We start from the raw sequence: 20,405 nt of genomic DNA on the forward strand, positions 1-20,405 counted from the left end.
TAACATTTTTTTTTTTTACAGCATGAATGCTCTGGTTCATTTATTGCCCTGAATTTAGTTGTGCAGGACGAGAGGTGCCCTTTGAGATGGCACAATAATGCATTTACACTGGGGCAGCATCACAGAGCAACTATTAAAGAAGAATGACGTACCAAAGCCAACACCATTTCCTGTGCCAACACCATTTCTGTATTGTAATGCAATATGTGAAAACCAATTAAAAAAAGCAGCAGCAGAAGAAGGATGTGTGGTTGGTCCAGTATAAACCTACTGCTAGTATTGCATTCATGAATGGTGGCAGTATACAGTAAAGGTAAAGGGACCCCTGACCATTAGGTCCAGTTGTGACCGACTCTGGGGTTGCGGCGCTCATCTCACTTTATTGGCCGAGGGAGCCGGCATACAGCTTCCGGGTCATGTGGCCAGCATGACTAAGCCGCTTCTGGCGAACCAGAACAGCGTGGAAACACCGTTTACCTTCCCGCCGGAGCAGTACCTATTTATCTACTTGCATTTTGACGTGCTTTCAAACTGCTAGGTTGGCAGGAGCAGGGACCAAGCAACGGGAGCTCACCCCGTTGCTGGGATTTGAACCGCCGACCTTCTGTTCGGCAAGTCCTAGGCTCTGTGGTTTAACCCACAGTGCCACCCACATCCTTTGGTGGCAGAATATATCCCCCCAAAAAAACACATCTGGAGGGGCCATACTTCATAGTGTTAAGTTTTGTTTGTATCAATTTATTGGTAAACCGCACAGGGGACCTTTTAAGAATGCAAGGAGAGCCTGCTGGATCAGGCCAACGGCCCATCTAGTCCAGCCTCCTGTTCTCACAGTGGCTGACCAGATGCCTGGGGTAAGCCCACAAGCAGGATTTGAACACAGGAGTCCCCTCCCCGCCTGTGGTTTCCAGCAACTGGTATTTAGAACCATTGCGGCCTCCAACTGTGGAGGCAGAGCTGAGCCTGTTGGAAGTTTCAGGGCGGGTAAAAGAAAGGACTTCTTCACGCAGTGCATATTAAAACTATGGCACAGAGATGGCCGCCAATGTGGATGGCTTGAAAAGAGGACTGGATAAAGTCAATGACCAGTCTCTGCAATGGCTATGTTCTGTCTCTATGGTTGGAGGCTGCAATGCTTCTGAATACCACTTGCTTTGCCACCTGGAAAGTAAACCACGCTGTATCTACACACAAAAAAACACACACTGTCCATGAGAATTTCACCCAAATTTTATCTGGCCCCTGCTCATTTTCGAACACTATTATACTAGTATTATTGCTATAATTCATATTTGTATACTGCCCTATCTCCGCAGGTCTCGGGGCGGTTCACAACATAAAATCGCAACATAAAAACACAAAATATATAATAGAAATAAAAACAAAAACAAGCTAATAACCCCCCAAAACAAATTTATTTTCTCATTATTATTTACTGTATACCCTGCCCATCCGACATATATAAAAACATAATAAAACTACACAGGGCTGCCTTCAGGTGTCTTCTAAAGGTTGGATAGTTACTTATCTCCTTGGCTTGGGGGTCGCGTAATTCCAACCCTCCAAGCTTTCTCTGATGAAAATAGGGACGTCCTAAGGTAAAACCTCAGTGCCTAGGACTTGCCGATCGTATGGTCGGCGGTTCGAATCCCCGCGGTGGGGTGAGCTCCCGTCTTTTGGTCCTAGCTCCTGCCCACCTAGCAGTTCGAAAGCACCCCTAAGTGCAAGTAGATAAATAGGTACCGCTTACCAGCGGGAAGGTAAACGGCGTTCCGTGTGCTGCGCTGGCTCGCCAGATGCAGCTTGTCACGCTGGCCATGTGACCCAGAAGTGTCTCTGGACAGCGCTGGCCCCCGGCCTCTTAAGTGAGATGGGCGCACAACCCTAGAGTCGGACACGACTGGCCCGTATGGGCAGGGGTACCTTTACCTTTACCTTTAAGGAAAAGCGGTACTATCCAAGATCAAATCAGAAACCAGGACGGCGTCTGTAAATCCAGGACTGTCCCTGGAAAATAGGGACACTTGGAGGGCCTGTGTTTATTATTTATTTATGAAAATAATTAGATACCACTGTTCATAAAGGGGGTGGGGGGAGGAATCCAAGCAGTTTACAACCAGTCATTAGTTCCCTGCACATTAAGTATGAATGGTGGGTAAAGTTTGCCCCTGCTGACCCGGGAGCTTCAAGTTTCTCAGCATCCTGATTTTAAGGCCATTACGGCCAGCTTCAGTTTCATCAGGTTAAAAGCTTCTGCCAAGGAAATCCAGCACGGCTACAGCTCCCTCAGAGAGAGGGGTCTTTAGGCCAAGGAGAGGGAGCGTCGAAGACGCTCTGGGTTGAAAGGCGTCATGGAAAAAGAGGCTCACAGAGACAGTGTTCTCCCTGAGTTCACTCCAGGATAGGGACATATTGTTGCACAAACCGCAGTCTCCAAGTGGCAAGTGTTTCTTGGAAGGAAGGTTGGCGGAGACCGTGGTGTCTTTAGTATGAATGGTTTTATTAGCACATATATAGAAGCTGAGCCTTGAGGGGATGGGCTCACAGCTTTAATACATTCAACCGACTTTGCTTCCTCATTCAGTTTCAGGAGAAGCACCAAGTCACAGTTCTTTGGGTCCAGTACAGAGCAAGGCCTGCCCTCCATCTTCCAACATCAAACAAAAACCACACACGGAACATCTGGCAATTGTTCTTCACTTTATGAGGTGATGTCACTTCCCATTAGGTGGGGAGAGTTACCCCCCAATTATCTCTATGGCAACAGATAGAAGAAGAAGAAGAAGAAGAAGAAGAAGAAGAAGAAGAAGAGGAGGAGGAGGAGGAGGAAGAAGAAGAAGTTGTTTTATTTATACGCCACCCTCCCCTGCCAAGACCGGGCTCAGGGCGGCTAACACCACGTATAAAACAATTGATTAAAATACAACTTAAAAACAAGATTAGAATAGAACATTAAAATGCAGCCTTATTTCAGTAGAAACTCAAATCAAAAACCTTTTGGGGATGAAAACGTCAACTCTTCAACATTTTTCTAATGTAAATGACAGTACTGAACTGGCCAGGGTCTGGTTGGCTCTTATAGATTCCACTCTCACCTACGCAGGGTCACAGGTTTGGAAGGGACCCACGGGCACTATCCAGACTGACCCTCCAAAACTTAAAACACTATGAAGCTGTCTAATATCTGTCTATTTGATCTACTCTTGACTGCTAAAAGTTATTTCCCAGCCCGAAACTTGGAGATGCCTTGGACTCCAGTGCTGCTCTGCTGTGGAGAACAAGATCGCCATGCTGTAAGATCTGGACTCCCTCCATCTAAATTCAGGTGTAAAAATAGGTGATTAAATCATATTTCCTTAAAGCTACGACAGCCTCCGCTGTGTCTTCAATTCTTCAAACGAGCGCAAACCCTGCTTGGCAGAGATTGGGATGTTGTTTGGGTACTTTTCAAGAGAGAAACAGGTACTCACCCATACCATCTACTGTCCAAGGGAGCAGCGAGTGGTGGGAAGGGATGAGTTAGGGACTTTGGGGGAGACCCCTGCCCAGGCCCATGCAGAGCTTGTATGAGGCAGGAGTCCCTGGTCAGCTGGCATGGGGCGTTCCTGGCATGGCAGCGTAATTCTGGCAGGCCCCTGGTGGCGCCCACCTCCCCCAGCTAGCTCAGCCCTGGGTAAATGTATCCAGCTGCCCTCCTGCCTCTGCGTGGGTCTTGCCCCTGTCCCAAACCTTAACTGCCTCTAAGATTCAGTAGCTTGCATAGAAATGAAGCCTGATTCCTTCTGCCAAAGGTCCTATCCCAGCAGAGTTTCCCAAGGCAACAAATATGGAGACAAAAGCATGCCATTTTAATATTCTGACCCTAGCGGGGAGGAGGCTGGCATGAAGAAAAGTCAGTGTCCAATTCAACGCCATCCAGACTTTTGGGGGGTTTACCTCCTACACAGGATGTGAATACTTAATGCAATTCCTCGCTCACGGGAGGAAACTTAACAAAGGTATTAGAATCTTTTCTTTGCCAGCTGAACGGGAGCCAGCAGTGTGATGCTGCTGCTAAACAAGCTAATGCAATCTTCGCTGCATTAACAGAAGCAGAGTGTCCAGCTCACAAGGAGTAATAATTCCACTCTGTTCCGTGCTAGTCAGGCTGTAATCTGGAGGGCTGTGCCCAGCTCTGGGCACTGTATTTTAAGAAAGATATTGACAATATACAGTGGTACCTCGGGTTACAGACGCTTCAGGTTACAGACACTTCAGGTTACAGACTCCGCTAACCCAGAAATAGTACCTTTGCTTCAGGATGAGAACAGAAATTGCGTGGTAGCAGCACAGCAGCAGCGGGAGGCCCCATTAGCTAAAGTGGTAACTCAGGTTAAGAACAGTTTCAGGTTAAGAACGGACCTCCAGAACGAATTAAGTTCTTAACCCGAGGTACCACTGTACTGCATGTTCTTTGAGTGGGGATTGGGGGGTGGTTGGTCAGGCAGGATGGGAATAAGAAAATCAGAATGGATCAGAATGGAGCTGATGGATCAGGTCAATGGCCCAGCATCCTGTTCTCAAAGTGGCGAACCAGAAGCCCCAGTGGGAAACCTGCAAGCAGGACCCAAGCACAAGAGCCCTTTCCTCTCTTGCAGTTTCCAGCAACTGGTATTCAGAAGCATTGTTGCCTCTGACGGTGGAGGCAGAACATAACCATCATGGCTAATAGCCATGGATAGCCCTCTCCTCAAGGAATTTGTTCAATCCTCTTTTTTTAAAGCCAACCGAGTTTTCTTTCTTTGGTGCACTACCACGAAGCTCTGTTTTCCTTGTATGGGCATGTTTTGTTACTTGAATGTAAAAACCAAATTTTAGAAGAGCCATCCAAGTTGGTGGCCACCCACCATTGCTTCCTGTGGCAGTGAGTTCCATAGATGAACTCTGCACTGTGCGAAGGCCTTTCTTTTTATGTGCCCTGAATCTTCCATTTTATCCATGCCATGCAAAGTTCTACAAACTTCTACTTTAGCTCAGATTCCTCAGTTACAGCGAGTTGGACTAAATGACCCCTAGGGTCCCTTCCAAATCTACAATTCTACGGTTATGCTCTCTTCCGGCTCCCTATATCATTTTGGTTGCCTTTCTCTGAACCTTTTCCAAATCTACAATACCCTTTTTGAGTGACATGACCACAGCTGTGCGCAGTAGTCCAAAGGCAGTCACACTATAGATTTGTAAAACAGCTTTAATATATTGGCAGCTTTATTTTGCAATTCGTTCCCTGAAGATCCCTAGCAGGGGAGATGCCTTTTTACACCACTGCTGCTCATTAGTCGTGTGAAAGAGCTGGGCATGTTAATCTTTCCTGGAGAAGAGAAGGAGGGGCATGATAGATCTCTAGGCTGCTGTCATGCCACAAAAGACAGGGTAAAGATTTCAGCTCAGCGGTAGCATAAACTTTGGCCCCATTTGCCCTATACAGTGGTACCTCGGGTTAAGAACTCAATTCATTCTGGAGGTCCGTTCCCAACCTGAAACTGTTCTTAACCTGAAACACCACTTTAGCTAATGGGGCCTCCCGCTGCCACCGCACTGCCACTGCACGATTTCTGTTCTCATCCTGAAGCAAAGTTCTTAACCCAAGGTACTATTTCTGGGTTAGCAGGGTCTGTAACCTGAAGCGACTGTAACCAGAGGTACCACTGTATATTGAAAGCAATATCCCACCACTTGAAAACGCTACGGCTTCCGCTGAAGAATCATGGGAAGTGTAGTTTCTTAATGGTGGTTAGAGTTGCTAGAAGACACTCACACCCACACCCATTAGTTTATAGAAAAGATAAGGCAGAGAGGACACATGTTGGAAGTTTATAGAATTACGCCTGGCATGGAGAAAGCGGACAGACACAAGGTTTTCCTCCCTCATTCATAACACGAGAACTTGTGGTCCCGAATGTTGGAAGATTCAAGACAGACAAAATTAAATCCTTCTCCATGCAGCACCTAGTTTAAACTATGGAACTCACTGCCACAGGAGGCAGTGATGGTCACCCACTTGGATGGTGGACAGTAGTAGCCATGATGGCTATGCTCTGCCTACACAGCTGGAGGCAGCAGTGCTTCTGAATACCAGTTGCTGGAAACCACAGGAGGGGAGAGGGCTCTTGTGCTTGAATCCTGCTTATGGGTTTCCCACTGGGGGCAACTGGTTGGCCAATGTGGGAACAGGATGCTGGACTAGATGGGCCACTGGCCTGATCCAGTAAGCTCTTTTTATGTTATTTTCACTTTCTTCATGTCTCTAAAATGCCATTGAATAATTGGGACACCCTCTCCTCCCTACAGCTCTTTATTTTATCCTCGCGGTTGCTTTTGCTCTTGAATATTAGAGGGCTGGTGGGGAAATTGTTGTCTTTCTACTGGTACCCAACAGAATTATCCCACCCTCCCGGCTAAGAGGCTAACTGTGTAATTGAAATGTCACTAGGCAGAAATTTCTCTTGCATGCACCGATGTTCCATCGCAAACTCATTTTCTCTGAGCTGAGAAATGGCGGGACGTCAAGCCAAGCCAAAAATATCTAGCAGAAGCTGGGAATTACAGAAGCATGAATTTTAATAAGTGGGAAGAAAAGCTGCTTTCTCCCCATGGGCACATCAGGAAGTCATCGCTCCTTGACTGTGGCCAGAGTGTTGGCAACAACTGCAGCTTACAGAAGGAAGTTCACACGGAGCTCAGAGCACTGGTCTATCTAGTAGCCTCCTCTATCCCCCTTTTCAGAACCCCTCCAGTTAGCAAAAAGCAAACAAAGGGACACATACCACCCACCACACAGAATTTAGAAAGTCCCAGGTTGAGTTCCTGACAGCTCTAGGTAGGGCCGGGAAAGCCCCATCCGAAAACCTGGAGAGCCACTGCCTGTCCGTGCAGCCAGTACTAAGCTAGACAGAGGACTGCTTTTACGCTGTAGAAAGGAATTTCCTATCTTTCATATTGTGCTGTAATAAAAACAGCCAACAGCGCTCAAAACTAAAATTGGGTACTGAAATAAACAGGCAGACCTTAGCAGATCTATGGCAACATGCAAATTCCACAGTCCAAAACTGGAAATTGCTCTTTTCCTGTTTTTGTTGGCGCAGTCACCCCCCGCAGCTCCCCACTGCCCTGCCTGCACCCTAAACTGGTCCCACCGAGCGCTTTGCCAGCAGCCTCTCTCAAAGTGGTGCACTGTGACGTCCGCTGCCCGTCCGCAATCAGGGCCACCAACCCTGCTCAGCAGTTTCCTTCGCCACTGCCTTGCGTTACCGAATCCTAGCTGTTCCCCATCCTATCCTTTTCCTTTCAAAGTGCAATTAATTTCAGGGCAGAGACGCAACACTTGTGCCTGACAGATCACCCTCCTCCCAGAAGCACTGCAGGTGATGTTCAGGCAGCTGCGTCTCCCCCCACCGATTGATTTCAACCCAGTCCTTTCTTCACTTCCACCCTCAGCTTTTGGCAGCACCGGAGGAAAACCACAAGAGAGCAGAGAGAACAAAGGGCAGAGGAGAATCTGTGTGCTAAAATGTCCCCTTCCTTTTAAAAAAAACCCACAACAAAACAAAACATAACAGAATCCACTTTGTTTTCCTTGCACCAGAAAAAGGGGCAGCCTAGTTTTTCTAGCTAGATACCATGGAAACGGCTATGCCGATTAGCTGGTCAACCTGGAAACACACGGCCAGGGAATTAACCGCAAACTATGAGCTGCAACGAAGGAGAGGTTTCTTCTGCCTGTGGCAGCACATCGGTCCCGCATTCAACCTCTTCAATGGTCCTAAAAGAATGTGGGGTTTGATGCTGCAAGGAACATAGACTGCAGAAAATAATGGGGGAAGGAGTTAATAACAGCTATTGGCGGTACCATGGGGGAAGGACTTTACGGGGGCACTCCAGGGAATGTGTGTGTGTGTGTGTGTGTGTGTGTCCACAAGTGCATGTTTTGGAGAAAGCAAAAGAAAGCACGTTAAAGAGCAAAACCACTACCTCCCCCTCCCCAAACCCATTAAGTCCCAGAGTCTAAAATAAGCCAAGTCCACTATTTGGGTTCTGCCTTTTGTCTTTCAAAGAGGCCAGCCTCCTCTGCCTGTTTGGTTGCTTCCTAGGAGCCCCACAGAGGCTGCAGCCCTCTATACATGCTTCCAGGGGAGCAAGTTCCCTTGAACCCAACGGGACACGCTCTTTCTGATGAAACATGCATAGGATTTCCCAAGAGCCCAGCAAAAGCACCCGGGCACACACCGGCTTCCTGTCGCCCTGCATCTGCCGGAGAGAGAAGTGAGCTCAAGGAGAAATCGTCGCCTGCAGCAAAGAAAGGAAATTGGGGAGGCGGGCGGAGGAGACAGCTTCCAAAACAGGGGAGGGAGAGAGGTCAGTCCAGAAGTCAAAGGGAATAAGAGAGAGAGAGAGAAACGCACACTTACCTTAGATGTTGTCGCTTCTTTTCTAGACCGGCAGTCAAGAAAAAAAGCAAGCGGCAAAGTAAAGGGGACGCGGGCGGTGGATCTAGCAAGCAGGCATGGTGGAAAAAAATGAAATAAGCCAGACGGGTGGATGGAAGAGCAATTGGGGAGGGGGGAGGGCAGGGCAAAAAAAGAACAGAGAAAGGTGTTCTCTTTCTACCCCATTCCTTTCCAGGTTCTAGGCAGGCAACTTATTTATTTATTTAGTATGGGCAGAGAGAGAGAGAGACACGAGCCGAAATCCATTTGGCAGTGCGTGGGCAAGAGAGATGCAGCCCCCTCCCTTCCCTCTCTCTCACTGCCGCAACAGCCTCGTTTGTACCTTCAAAGCCTGAGTCAGCAGGAATCTGCTCTGCCAGCCATCGCATTGGCAGCTGATGCTGTTTTTGTAAATTCTGCCTCCCCCCCCCTCCACTCCTGACACACTACTCCTCCCGGATTGCGGCTAAATGTGGAGATGGTTTGCTCCGGAGGCGTCTGCTGATTGTGTGGGCATCGGAACACGGCAAAGAGGAGAGCCCCCACCCCACCCCCGTGCGGCTGCGAGACAGGTGTCGCAATGGTCAGGTGATGGGGAGCTGGGTGGGCAGGCGGGGGGGGTGGATGGCAGCAGTTAGCTGCTCCCAAAAGTTCAGATTTATCTCAGGGTGAAGATCCGGTGGATGTGGGAGCAGAGGGAGAGAGGACACTGTTGGCTCCATACTCTGGGGACAGGCCAAGGGACAATGGGATTAAACGTACCAATGAGGTAGATTTAGGTAAAACTCCTGGCAAGAAAAATCTCCAGGCTAGCCACTGACTTTTGGCAAAGTCCAAGTCAGTCCAACTGGCCTAACTTGCCAGAACTATCTGCTCTGCCTCAGAGGGCTTCTCCAGGGTCTTGGGCAGAGATTGTACCTGGAATCTCCTGCATGCAAGGTGGGAGTCAACCTACAGGGGATGGAAAGAACACCAGGTTCAAGGTGCTTGTATAGTATTTATTTATTCAAACAACTTGGGTCCAGGATACCTCAAAGACCGCTTGATCCTTTATATCACTGCTTGATCAGTGAGGTCTTCGGGGGAGTCACAATTAGTGGTCCCCCATGGCTTGGATGCATGGTTCGTATCAACCAGGAGCTGTGCTGGGTTCAGTATTGTGGGTCCAGTTTTATGGCACCCCCTTCAAGCTGAGGCCAAATGGACCCTTGCCCTGTTGAACCTCTAGCACTTACGAAACACACACACACACACACACACACCAGCAGGCATTTTAACTGAATTCTGGTTTTACAGTTTTAACTCATGTTTAGTTTCATTTTGTTTACTTCTCCCATACTGCAATTAAGTGGCATATAAATGGTCAAATTAAATAAAAACACTTGAAAACAAAGTGAGCAACTCGCACATTGCCCTTCCGTGAAAAACAACATAAATCTCAAAATATGTATGCAAACGTGTGTTGTTGTTGTTTTTAAAAAAGCATTTAAACGCATGTTTCCCTTTCAAAAGACACATGCAAAATCTATATTTTGCTAGATTTAAGCTACCGATGACAATTAACAGAAGCATGAAATCTGCTGAGTACCTCAACTCTGGTCTGCACATTAGCCCAAGAGGTGCAGATCAGGATGTTTTGTATCCACAAAGATAAAATTCCTTGGGCAAAGTCACCCATGCAGCAAAATCCTTATACATGTTTGCTCAAAGGTAAGTCCCGCCATGCTCCAAGAGATTTACTGCCATGTGTAGGCAAAAGATTGCAGACCAAATTAACCTCCCCTCCCAGGCTAGCAGGTCTTTTCCTGGTACTTTCAGTGCCACGGTAGTAGCAAAGCTTTTGGGTTGCTCTCCATTGCTTTTTAGCACCACCATTGTGGATGGTCAGTGGGGTGCACTGCAGCTTAGCAGAGGTCAGGTGACTCCAGGGACCAATGGAGATCCACTTGGTCCTATAAAGCACCTAACTCTGGGCTAGGTCTTGCATGTAAGCGGACTCTCTATCCCTACAAACCTGAATGCTTGATTCCTGGTTTGGACTATACTACCACATCATCATCAATCATGATGATGATGGTGTTACCTGCTGCAGTGGTACTTGCTCGCCTCCAGACAACTGGCTTTTCAAGCGCAATCCTCTTTAGCAATCCCATTTTTGTATTGCTGGGCCCTAAGCGCGGTTGGCGCTGTGGTCTAAACCACAGAGCCTAGGGCTTTCCGATCAGAAGGTTGGTGGTTCGAATCCCAGCAACAGGGTGAGCTCCCGTTATTTGGTCCCAGCTCCTGCCAACCTAGCAGTTCGAAAGCATGTCAAAGTGCAAGTAGATAAATAGGGACCGCTCCGTCAGGAAGGTAAACGGCGTTTGTGTGTGCTGCTCTGGTTCGCCAGAAGCGGCTTAAGTCATGCTGGCCACATGACCCGGAAGCTGAACGCCGGCTCCCTCGGCCAATAAAGCGAGATGAGCGCCACAACTCCAGAGTCGTCCTCCACTGGACCTAACGGTCAGGGGTACCTTTACCTTTTAAGGCAAAGACAGGAGGCTGTGTTATATGGAGCCAGACAACTGGTGCACCCAATTCAGTATTGCTCACACTGACTTGCAGAGGCTTTTCAGAGATTCTCCCCCAGCCCTAGCTGCGTTTGAACCTGGGACTGTAGAGCTAAGTCCATTCCCTAAGGGGTTTAGCAAAGGAGCTGGAATGCCCAACCCCTTCTGACCTTTCCACAATGTGGTGACTATCCTGTTTGGAGGAAAACATTGCTCAGCATGCATATAGGACTTTTTAGTTCAGAGAAAGGGTAAAAGGTGACATGACAGAAGTTCCTAAAATTATACGTGGCATGGAAGAAGTGGATAAAGAAAAGTTTTTCTCCCTCTCTCATAGCACTGGAACTTGGGGACATCCGATGAAGCTGAATGTCAGAAGGTTCAAGACAGATAAAAGAAAGGACTTCTTCACGCAGCGCATAGTTAAACTGTGGAACTCCCTCCTACAGGAGGAAGTGATGGTTACCAACTTGGATGGCTTTAAAGGAGGACTGGACAAATTCATAGAGCATATCGGTGGCTACCAGCCATGATGGCTGTGCTCTGTCTCCATGACCGGAGGCAGCAACGCTTCTGAGTACTATTTGATGCAAACTGCAGGAGGGGAGAATCCTCTTGTGTCTGAATACTTGTTGCGGGCTTCCCATTGGGGCATCTGGTCAGCTACTGTGAGAACAGGATGCTGGACTCGATGGGCCACTGGCCTGATACAGCAGGCTCTTCTTGTGATCCACCAGCAACCAGTGTCTGAGGAGAATGGTGCCCTTTCGGCTGCGTTCTCCACCAGGCTCACTCCTATTTTCTGGGGACATCTTGCCTCACCTCATGTGACCTTGCTGCTACAACCCACTTTCCCCAGCTCTGACACTATACCAGCCTTCAAGCAAAGAGGCAAAATGGCCTGGAGCCAACACTGCTCTCTACCTCAAGAGACCTTTCGACACGTGAGGCCCATCTGCTCCCTGCTAATTGCCTCCCACTTCCTTCGCCACTGCCCAACGGTTCCTCCAAGTGGTTTGGAAGAGAAAAAATGGCCAAGTAATTAAATTGCTCTTGACTTCAAGGCAAGAGGTGTAGCAGCTTCACTCTGGGCCAACTCTCTCTGCTGGGGGTAGCGGAGAGCAATTATATTGATGGACAGTGAAATCTTCCAAGCCGAGTGTTTACATAAAGAGGTAAGAGGCTCAGAGAATGTGGGAGTCCTTTTTGGTGGCCTGGAGGGGATGTTGATGAAGATAACTAAACAAGGGCCTAGAAGACACCAAATGGAGATTTGCCCCACCACCAGAGTCACCAACTCCTCCTCTCTCTGCTTGTTTTTTTGATCAAAGTGATGAATTCCAAGACATAAGATAAGGAGAACATAAAGGTAAAGGTAAAGGTACCCCTGCCCGTACGGGCCAGTCTTGACAGACTCTAGGGTTGTGCGCCCATCTCACTCAAAGAGGCCGGGGGCCAGCGCTGTCCGAAGACACTTCCGGGTCACGTAGCCAGCGTGACATCGCTGCTCTGGCGAGCCAGAGCCGCACACAGAAACGCCGTTTACCTTCCCGCCAGTAAGCGGTCCCTATTTCGAACTGCTAGGTTGGCAGGCGCTGGGACCGAACAACGGGAGCGCACCCGGCCGCGGGGATTCGAACCGCCGACCTTTCGATCAGCAACCCCTAGGCGCTGAGGCTTTAACCCACAGCGCCACCCGTGTCCCTAAGGAGAACATAGGAGCTGGATAAGGGAAATAGCTACCATTGCTTTGCCATTTGCCCAAATGGATGCCTAAGCCATGACCTGCTTCCTGCCTCTTGGGAAGCTGGGATCCCTGCCAGCCAGCATGATACACACTGGACCATCTTGAAAGTCCCTGTGGGCACCTGTTACTCAGCAACACCCTTAGCTCATGCCACCTTGGGGAATTCCCAAGATGCAGGAGGGTGAATTTAATGCTCTGCAGTCTGTCGGCTGCTCACAAGGTTGTCAAGCCTCTCTGCCAAATCCTGAGAGGCAGGGAAGAAAAACCAGGTTCTGTTGCCACATCTCTCTCACTGGCTATGTCCAGCGGAGGGGAGCCTTTTTCAGACCAAAAGCCACATTCTGTTGTGGGCAATCTTGACAGGGTGGCGCTTGAGAAGAGCCTGCTGGATCAGGCCAATGGCTCCTCTAGTCCAGCACAAGAGCACTCTCTCCCTCCTGTGGTTTCCAGCATCTGGCATTTCTGCCTCCAACTGTGGAGGTAGAGCATAGCCATTGTCGCTAGTAGCCATGGGTAGCCCTCTCCTCCTTGAATTTGCCCAGTCCTCTTTTAAAACCATCCACGTTGGTGGCCATCACTGCCTCCTGGTGGAGAATGTCAGTGGTGGGTGCAGTCCAGAGAAGAAGAAGAAGAAGAAGAAGAAGAAGAAGAAGAAGAAGAAGGGGAGTTTGGATTTGATATCCCGCTTTATCACTACCCGAAGGAGTCTCAAAGCGGCTAACATTCTCCTTTCCCTTCCTCCCCCACAACAAACACTCTGTGAGGTGAGTGGGGCTGAGAGACTTCAAAGAAGTGTGACTGGCCCAAGGTCACCCAGCAGCTGCATGTGGAGGAGCAGAGACATGAACCCGGTTCACCAGATTACAAGTCTACCGCTCTTAACCACTACACCACACTGGCTCTCAGAGGCCAAAGTAGGTGAAGCAGTGGATACCTTTTATTTATTTATTTCAACATAACTTAATACACTATTGGTTGTAATTAAACTTCTAGGGTTTATAGTCTAGACATGCAAAAGTCAAGATCTCTGTCTCTTTCTCTCTCTAGCTACACACACACACACACACACATCCTTTGTCACCCAACCATCCATCCCAGCTGAGAAAAAGGATCATTCCCCTGGGGCCCACTTTGGGGTGAACATGACAAGCCCAGTTTTGTGTTTTGTTGCTCCTGGCATGGCCAGGGGTGGGGAATGAGCAAAGCGTGGTGGCCTTTTGAGCAGCCTGCACAAACATGCTACTAGTTCCCATTAAACCATGGCTACATGTTAGCTATGGTGTAACATGGCATGCGAAGCAGGAAATGACAGGTGCTGAGCTGAAAAGTGTTGTGTGCCTTCTTCCCTGCCCCCCCCCCACCTAGAAAAAGCTTTCTTCCTATTACTGTACAGATGAGGAGTGTATGCTCCAAAACAAGCTGCTGCGTCTGAAGGATTACAATCCTACTGTTCATCTTGTGGGTCAGTCCGTGTACTAAAATTAGGAGGCTTCTGAATGGCACTGTACAGTGGTACCTCGGGTTAAGTACTTAATTCGTTCCAGAAGTCTGTTCTTAACCTGAAACTGTTCTTAACCTGAAGCACCACTTTAGCCAATGCGGCCTCCTGCTGCCACTGCGCCACCGGAGCACGATTTCTGTTCTTATCCTGAAGCAAAGTTCTTAACCTGAGGTACTATTTCTGGGTTAGCAGCGTCTGTAACCTGAAGCATATGTAACCTGAAGCATATGTAACCCGAGGTACCACTGTACAAATGTTTGGGACTTCTTCATTTAGAGATAAAGTACCGTATTTTTCGCTCTATAAGACACACCAGACCACAAGACGCACCTAGTTTTTGGAGGAGGAAAACAAGAAAAAAAATATTCTGAATCTCAGAAGCCAGAACAGCAAGAGGGATCGCTGTGCAGTGAAAGCAGCAATCCCTCTTGCTGTTCTGGCTTCTGGGATAGCTGCGCAGCCTGCATTCGCTCCATAAGATGCACACACATTTCCCCTTACTTTTTAGGAGGGAAAAAGTGAGTCTTATAGAGCAAAAAATATGGTAAGTAAGGTGACATGACCGCAAGAGGGGAGATTGCTCTTGAGTTTGTGTCCTGCCTTCTGGTTTTCCCATTGTGGGGCATCTGGATGGTCATAGAGAGAATATGATGATGTACAAGGTGGGCCACTGGTCTGATCCAGCACGCTCTTCTTGTGGACTTACGTTCTTCTGATAGAAGTTTATAAAATTATGATTGGCATGGAGATAGTGGCTACAGACAGGGTTTCTCCATTACTAGAACTTGACATCTAATGAAGCTGAATGTCGGAAGATTCAGGACACATAAAGAAAGCATTTCTTCATGTTCACCTACGGAACTCACTCCCTGCAGGAGACTGTGACGGCCACCAACTGGATAGCTTTAAAAGAGTTTTAGACAAATCTATGCATGAGAGAGAGCTGTTGGTAGCTACTAGCCGTGATGGCTATGCTCTGCCTCCACAGTCAGAGGCTGTGATGCTTCTGAAGAGGGCCAGCCCAAGACATTTTGGCACCTAAGGCGAACCACAAAATGGTGTTCCCATTCCAGGGAAGATGGGGTGAGTGAAGATCTACATCAGAAACAAGGCGGGGAATAAAGATCTACACCGGGAACAAGGGTGGGAGGAGACCGGCAGTGCCTGCTATTCACCAAGAGGCCGCTGTATATGTGACATTGGGGTGGGGCCTGCTGAGGAGATGGCAGATCTGGTCTCTAAGGAGCATGCCACAGCAGTGACAGGATCAGGTTTAAGGTGCTGGTTTTAACCTTTAAAGCCCTATATGGCCTAGACCCCTCGTACCAATGGGACCGCCTCTCCTGGTATGTCCCACGGAGGACCTTACGGTCTTCAAACAAAAACATCTTGGAGGTCCCGGGCCACAGGGAGGTTAGGCTGGACTCAACCAGAGCCAGGGCTTTTTCAGCTGTGGCCCTGATCTGGTGGAACTTTCTGTCACAAGAAACTAGGGTCTTGTGGGACTTGACATCTTTCCGCAGGGCCTGCAAGACAGCTGTTCCACCAGGCCTTTGGCCAAGGCACAGTCTGACCTCCTCCTTTGGTATTCCTCACAGAACTCTAGCCCAATGGTTGCCATTAATTTGATTTTGAATTGATTTTAGAATGAATTGATTTTAGAATGCTGTTACTTTTATTAGCCGCTCTGAGTCCGGCTTTGGCTGGGGAGGGTGGGATATAAATAAAAAATTATTATTATTATTATTATTAGCATCAGACGATGCATTCCTTGGAGGCCAGATCTGTTGCGTCTGTGGATTCTGCTGCCTGAGGCAGTCACCTCACCTTACCTCATGGGTAGGCCAGACCTGCTTCTGAATAACATTTGCTGGAAGACACAGGGAGAGTGTTCTGGCTCTCGGGTTCTGCTTGTGTGTTTCCCATTGGGGCATCTGGTCAGCTACTGTGAGAAGAGGAAGCAGGACTAGATAGGCCCCCCTTTGGCCTGATCCAGCAGGCTCGTCTTCTGTTCATACTGTCCATCTGCCAAACATTTACCTGGGGGGGGGGGGGGAGGAGAGTCGTACACTACTTTGGGAAGAGGAAAGTGCAGAAGCTCCCCACCCCACCCCTGAGCGTGCTGATAACCGGAGCATTAATGCTGCAAGGCCAATTCGTCCCGTTCCGCACTAGCAAATTGCACCAGCTGAGCTGCTCCAGCAGAGCTTTTTGCTCTGCTCCCAATCAGCACCAAATGCAGCAACTCAGCAAGAATTTCCCATTATGCTTCAGCAGGGACTTTGGCACCTGGATGACTCAGCGGACAGGCCCCTGGCGACTCTGGAGCCAGGGAACATTTGGCGTTCTCACAGAGCCGCACGCACGCACAGACACAGTCACCCGCTGCCTTTTAAGGGGCACAGCCACTGCAATTATTTTGAGGATCAGGTGAGCTTGTGAGGGCTGTAGGGGGGTCCTAGCTCAACTGCTGGCGGGGAAATGCTCTATTGCTCGGGTTCTGCTTGAGTTTCCCATAGGGTGGCTACTGTGGGAACAGGGCACTGGGCAAGGTGGGCCACTGGCCTGATCCAGCAGAGTCTTCTTATATTCTAATGAGAGCATCAGTTTTGCATGCAGAAGGTCCCAAGTTCAATATCCGGCACTTCCCATTAAAAGCCATCTCATGATGGGAAAGACACTTCTCTGCTTGAGACTCCGGAGAGGTGATAGCTCTCAGAGTAGATAATACTGAGCAAGATGGATCAACGGCCTGACCTAGTATAATTCAGGTTCCTTTGCTCTCCTTATGTTAGTTACCTGCAGTGCTATTTTTTTCTAGAATAAGAGGTGCCGGAACTCACCACGAACTTCTGCTTTGTTCTCTTAGAATGGCAATGGCACCCAGTGTAGAAAATGCTCTGCATTTAATTAATTTAATTCAGGGGCAGAACATCTGTGGTTCTCCAGATGTTGTGGGACTCAAACCCCCAACACAAATAGTCAGTGGTCAGGGACAATGGGAGCTGGAGTCCAACATTATCTGGAGGGGCACATGTCCCTCCCCCCCCCCCCCCCGATTTAGCTGCCTCCTTAGTTTTGGTGCGTTGGAAAGCTTTGCAATTGTGCCTTCAAAGAAACTCACACCCATCTCTGACTCCCTCTCTTTGAGTAATTCCACCCATGGGATCTGACCCAGTATTTCTTTAAATTTGCTGAAATCAGCTTTCCTGGCTACACAGCTGACTACACTCAGCTTTCCCATTTCTCCGTATCACGATTCCCAAGATGAACCGAGTCATTTCCACCCCAAATCCCCAGTATCTCATCTCACTTATCAGACTGTTTGTTAATTTTATTTACAAGATTTATTTCCTGCCTTTCATCTTAGGGCAGATCAGATAGGAAGCCAGTGACGCCCAGTAAGGCCATTCAGAGGAGCCAACTCTTAGGGGCTTCAACGCCTTCCCCCCAATAAAATATATGAGGGGGGCTGGGCCCCCTCAAAGTTGATGGGCATTGCCATTCAAATGGTGTGCATGCACCGTGTCATGTGACTGATTATGCAGGGCGGGGCTTACCTGCCCTCCCATATTTTATTCAAGTTGGCACCTCTGAGACCAGTGGTCCATTTAGGTCTGTGTTGTATACCCCAGTACTCCTTAACCTTTCTAGATCTGAACCCACCTCAAACCCAAACCACAGAGCCTAGGACTTGCCGATCAGAAGCCTAGGACTTGCTGATCAGAAGGTCAGCGGTTCGAATCCCCACAACAGGGTGATCTCCCGTTGCTCGGTCCCTGCTGCTGCCAACCTAGCAGTTTGAAAGCACGTCAAAGTGCAAGTAGATAAATAGGTACTGCTCTGGTGGGAAGGTAAACGGCGTTTCCGTGCACTGCTCTGGTTCGCCAGAAGCGGCTTAGTCATGCTGGCCACATGACCCGGAAGCTGTACGTCGGCTCCCTCGGCCAATAAAGTGAGATGAGCGCCGCAACCCCAGAGTCGGCCACGACTGGACCTAATGGTCAGGGGTCCCTTTACCTTTATCTTAAGTTTGGGAAATACTGATTAAAATGCAATCACAAGTCCCTGGTTTGAATCTTGACACTCTTATGAGAACTGCCTCCACACTGCAATGTAATACAGGACAACAGCATTAGTCTCCCTTACAGGATTGTTATTAAGTTTTATTTTGATAATTTTATGTGAGCATGCTAAAGCACTGGATCATGGGCAGCCAACCTAGTCCTCTCCAGATGTTGATGGACTGCAGTTCCATTACCCCGACCAGATGGGGCTGACTGGAACTGGAATCCAACATCTGGAGAAGAGCAGGTTGTCTGTCCCTGCAGTACAATAAATGCTAAATATAATAGCAACAGCAATGAATAAAAATGACAGGTCAAATAAGTCCCTGAAAACCCAAGCAGTTAACTGATTTTTTAAAAGTCATTATCTCAGTCTACAAACATTCCTAATTAAACAAATTCACTCATAACAGAAAGAGAGGTCTGGTGCCAGCAAAATTGGCATAGAGGAGATCTAGGCATTGGACTCAAAATGAGCAACAGCTTTCAAAATGTCAGAGACAGAAGACTCCACAGGGAGGGAGGAAAGGGAAAGAGAGATTCATGCACCCACATACTTTACTCATCAGGATTTTAGTGTGCATTTTGGTAAGCATTCTTTGGCAAATAATCACATTTCCCCCCAATCAACTTCCCCTACACAGTTTTGTGCATTATTTTCTTACTAAGGCATGGATTTTTAGACACACTTCTCCCTAGCATGCACGTAAGTTGGAGAAGTGCAATACAAAGTGCAAATTTCGAAGAACTGCTGCGTTCCAATCCATCTCTTGTTTCCTCAACTGTGACTTAGGTAGGTCTTCATTTAAATGCGAACCAAACTTAAGTCTCTCCCACATCCCTAAGGGTGGAACATAGGAAACTGCCTTATACTGAGTCAAACCACTGGTCCATTGAGCTCATCATAGACTGCAATGACTGGCAGGATTTTAAGCAAGAGTCTCTCCCAACCCTACCTGGATATGTCATTGGGGACTGAACCAAGGACCTTCTGCTTGCAAGGCCGAAGCTGTGCTATTGCTCTGTGGTGGTGGTAGGGGAAGATAAATGATCCAAGATTCTAAGGACTCTTCTTTGCCAGACCCAGAAGCCCTCGCTCGCTCTCTTTCCCTGCCTCCCTAGCAGATATCCATAGGTACATTGATGTACTCGATCCATCAATGCTGATGCATCCCAATAACACTCTGCCAAGCAGCCCACCCACGTACCTGGAAAGCACCCACCCACCGCAGTCAGCATTCCCAGGGCTCTTCATCTCAGAAATATCTCTGCTGCCCAGCTGCAAACTCTGCCGAGTCAGAGTTTCCTGAATCAATGCAATCAACTGAACCGCGGAGGCTCTTTTCATGTTTCATGAAACCTGGTACCCAAAGCCTGGAGAAAAGCCTTATTGGCCCATGATGTTACCTGCTTCGCATTCAAGAAGGCCTGAGATTCAATCCCTAACATTGCCAAAGATCTCTCCAGCTGAAAAGCTAATCCAGCTCATCCGCCCCCCTTCTGATTTTTTAAGAGGGCAGGAGATACCCAGTGGTTGGAGATGATGGGAGTGGCAGTGCAATGGCCTGTGGAGGGCTCCAGGTTCCCCATGCCTAAGTAGAGAACCTAAGAACAACCAGCTGAACTGGGCCTGTTGTCTACACTGGTAGCAGCTCTCTAGGGTCTTGGGCAGCGGTCTTTATTTGGAGAGGTTGAGGGTGTTCTGCATGCAAAGCACAACTGAGCATTGGACCTTCCCCAGCTGCCTTTGCAATTGCATTTCGCCTGCTGCTCAGGGTCTCCAGCCCTTTCACCCCAGGAGTCCCATGCTGGAAAACCTCATTCCTCAGGTTTGGCAGAGGATCTCGGAGGACGCCCTCTGCGCTGCTCAAAGGCTACGGGAGCCTCTCATTCTTATGCTGCCTGACAGCCAGCTGCCAGCCTTTTCAGCTATTCATTTCTTGAAATATATATTTAATCAGAGGCACCACGGTCCTTTAATTTGCTCAGCCGGGGAGAGAGAGAGTGTCCTTGCCTGCGGGGAAATCTTTCAGTGAGTTCACAGTGACTCAAGCACTTCTTCACGGAGGCAGCTGGCCG

General features: G+C 48.5%; 1 protein-coding gene across 6 annotated transcripts in view; it reads right to left on the reverse strand.

Annotated features, from left to right (window-relative positions):
• The window catches only part of KCNAB2 (potassium voltage-gated channel subfamily A regulatory beta subunit 2), a 103,636-nt gene that overhangs the window by 75,516 nt on the left and 7,715 nt on the right, over positions 1 to 20,405 (reverse strand). Inside the window, exon 1 of one of the 6 annotated variants that reach the window (XM_083452207.1) lies at positions 8,806 to 8,977. The exons of 4 other annotated variants lie outside the window; for them this stretch is intronic. The gene's annotated coding sequence lies outside the window, so the exon portion shown is untranslated. Of the gene's footprint in view, positions 1 to 8,444; positions 8,778 to 8,805; positions 8,978 to 20,405 lie in introns of those variants that run through there. One more of the 6 variants, XM_083452206.1, reaches the window with a different exon arrangement.

This window comes from Podarcis tiliguerta, assembly GCF_965153285.1.
Source record: "Podarcis tiliguerta genome assembly, chromosome: 8".
Classification (NCBI taxonomy): Eukaryota; Metazoa; Chordata; class Lepidosauria; order Squamata; family Lacertidae; genus Podarcis; species Podarcis tiliguerta.